Genomic DNA, 3,057 nt, shown 5'->3' with positions numbered 1-3,057 from the left:
GGTGGTGGTGTGGCTGGGTCGGGGAGGCTGGTGGCCTGTGTTTCGCCCTGTGCCTCTTTGGCCTGGGCGCTGCTGACCCTGTGCTTTGCTGATGACCTACCTCTGGGTGGTGCCAAGTGTCCGTTTGTCTGGGGCTCATATGACCCTCTGGGGCTGGATCCACCTGTCCTTTCTTCTCTTAGATGCTGTAGATGGCAGGCCTTCTACTGTTTATGGCACAATTTTAACTGTCCATATCCAGGTAGCATGCCAGCACATACACACCCCCATAACATGAATACAGTTTATTTTTTATTTTTAATTAATCTATTAATTTTTTTATTTAAAAAAACTCACACACACCTTCACGCACCAGTTCACAAACAGTCCTGATGGTTAAAGGTCATACAAACAGGTTATTATTACAACAATGTAGCCTGCCTATTCTGATGCTAGAGTCATTCAATATAGTAAATCATGCAATTAGGATTTCATGTTGAGATATCCTTTTTGTAGAGCAAATCTGTTCTGGCACATGAAGGCAGCCATCTTCTCTATATGGTATGTCTGAAATGTCCTGACAGGACAAAAAATAAATAAATAAAAAAAACAGTTGTTTACTATATTCCATTGTGAGTATAATAGGAAGTTATGAGATTAGCAAATGATTGCGTTCTGGTTTATTTATTTTTTACACAACATCCCAAGATGCTTCAAGATTTTGCACTGTGTATTTTCAAAATGAGGACATTGCATTATATGTTAGTCATCTTTCACATATTCATATTTACATTCATTACATTACATTCATTCTTACAGAGATAATGACCATTGTGTAAACAATCAGCAAACTAATACTTGTCAGACAGCAAAACCAACTAAAATGTACAAAATAAAACAGGAATTAAACAGACCAAAACCCTGAATAAGGAAGCAAACACACAGATCTAATTAAATCCTACAAATGACAGATGAACCTTTTTCATTTTACTATTGACTTAATTTGAAGAAATAATGATAGACTGATTGTTGTTTTTCATCAGGATGAAACAAAGTTCTTAAAATGAGAGCACTTCTTGTTTTTGCTCATTCTCAGTGAATTTGTCATCTGACTGAGGAGTTAGGTCTTCAGCTGTGAAAAGATTGGACTGTAGCTTTAGGACAGCTGCAGAATCAAAGGTTTGTTGTTTTAGAAGAAGCTCAGAGGTGATCGTAGAAACATGTTGAAGGATATTTTTCAGTCGCCCACTTCAGTCTCTCTGTTGCTCCTCCACCTTCCCAAGAAACATGAGAACCTCCAGGATCCAGACCACACATATGTGAAGCAGTAGACTAATTATTTGCATTTGTTTGCTTTAATAAAGACAGAAGATTCATTAATAAGATACAAATAGTTTGTGTAATCGGTTACTCTCTGAAAGCCAATTATTCTGCCACAGTGGTCGGAGGTGTTTTCCTCCTCTTGGTTTTTTATTTTGTCTCTGTTGGATCCACCTCTGGAGACAGGAGGAAAGAACCTCCAGGACCCAGACCGCTGCCTCTGTTTGGCAACTTGCTGCAGCTCGATCTCAGAAGACCCTACAGAACTCTGTGTGAGGTGAGTTTCACTCATAACAATGTGTTTTGGACCAGGCTGGAATCCTCATTTCATTTGTTTGTTTTTGTTCTTTAATTCTTCCAGCTTTCCAAGAACTATGGATCTGTGTTTACAGTATTTCGGACTAAGAGAGGTGGTGGTCCGTGCTGGGTCCAAAACCGTCAAAGAGCCTCTGGTCAGCTACACAGAGGAGTTTGGAGATCGCGACATATCACCTATATTTAATGATATAACCAGAGGTTATGGAACAGTTACAAACTAAACAGTGAGTGAGGGGTGTGTGTGTGTGTGGGTGGGGTGGGGTGGGTGGTGGTTGGTGGGACGATGAGTGTATGTGTGTTTTCATAGTTCAAACTTCATCAGGAAAGAACAGGATGTTCTGAACAGGCTGTGTAAAGCTCGTCTAAGGTCTTAGGTTAATCTAGAACGATCAATTCATCCTTGATGGTATCAGTCAAGGCATGAAAAAATGTGCTCTTCAAAGCACTAGAGTTCCAAGAGGAAGCAACTGCTAACGTGCAGAACTTGATGGCAAACTCGGCTACAGGACACTGACCCTGTTTTAACTTCCACAAGCTGCTGGTTAAAGCGGACTTATCAATGTTGAGATCAAAGGTAGCTTTAAACTCTAGCACAAACTCTTGAAAAGAGCAGCCAAAATCTGTGCATGTCTGAAAACGATTCTCAGCCCATTTTAAGGCCTAGCCAGTCAGTAAACCCAGGATATAGGAAATCTTTGCGTTATCAGAAAAGAAGGAATGTGGGGCATGGTTGAACACAAGAGAGCATTGAAGCAAATATTCCCCAACTCATCTGAGAATTACTCTGGCGTAGTGGAAGTGACATCACGGACGGGTGTTGGAGGCTCAGAGGGGACCTCTGGAGGAAGCTGGGTGGCTGGAGGTCTCTGCAGGTTATGTAGGAGCTGAGTAATTTGATCTAGGCATTGATTGGTGGCATACTGATGTTCACTGAGGGATTGAATTCTAGAGTTTTGTTCTGAGATGGTTCTCCTTACAACTTCGACTGGGTCAGAGTGGCTTGAGTGTTCTGTCATCCACGGAAACTCTTAGGAGAACAAGAAATGTTTTAAAAGGTTTATTGAGAAAGAATGAATATGAATGATGGAATTGTCTGGGAGAAATCCTGGGGCCTTGGAACTGCAGCTTCACTGTAAAGAGAGAGAAATGTGAACAGAGGTTTAAACTGGGGAAATTAATGAAAGGAGTGGAGTTCTTACTTGGGCTGAAGATGTAGGGAGCCAGGGGAATGAACGAGGGATCCGGGGTGAGAACTGTGAATGGGTGTGCCTGGAGGACGGTGATGTTGGTTTGAGGCTGGTTAGATGGTGGCCAGTTGGAGGGTGGACAGGTTGTACAGAGAAAGAGGTTCTCAGGAGCTTTTAGGCTGCCAGCCGTAGAGTAGTGATGGGACATCTGAAGCCAGGCTTTGAATCGAGGCATGTACTGAGTAAAAAGGGG

At 41.9% G+C, this 3,057-nt stretch overlaps 1 protein-coding gene and 1 pseudogene across 1 annotated transcript in view; both read left to right on the top strand.

The window, feature by feature from the left end:
• The window catches only part of LOC108229304 (cytochrome P450 2K4-like), a 21,662-nt gene that overhangs the window by 3,726 nt on the left and 14,879 nt on the right, over positions 1 to 3,057 (top strand). The window lies entirely within an intron of this gene.
• LOC119617529 lies at positions 372 to 1,838 on the top strand (annotated as a pseudogene).

The sequence above is a fragment of the Kryptolebias marmoratus genome, linkage group LG12 (genome assembly GCF_001649575.2).
Source record: "Kryptolebias marmoratus isolate JLee-2015 linkage group LG12, ASM164957v2, whole genome shotgun sequence".
Classification (NCBI taxonomy): domain Eukaryota; kingdom Metazoa; phylum Chordata; class Actinopteri; order Cyprinodontiformes; family Rivulidae; genus Kryptolebias; species Kryptolebias marmoratus.
The sequence above is the reverse complement of the archived record's forward strand: the minus strand, read 5'-3'. Positions and strand labels throughout refer to the sequence as shown.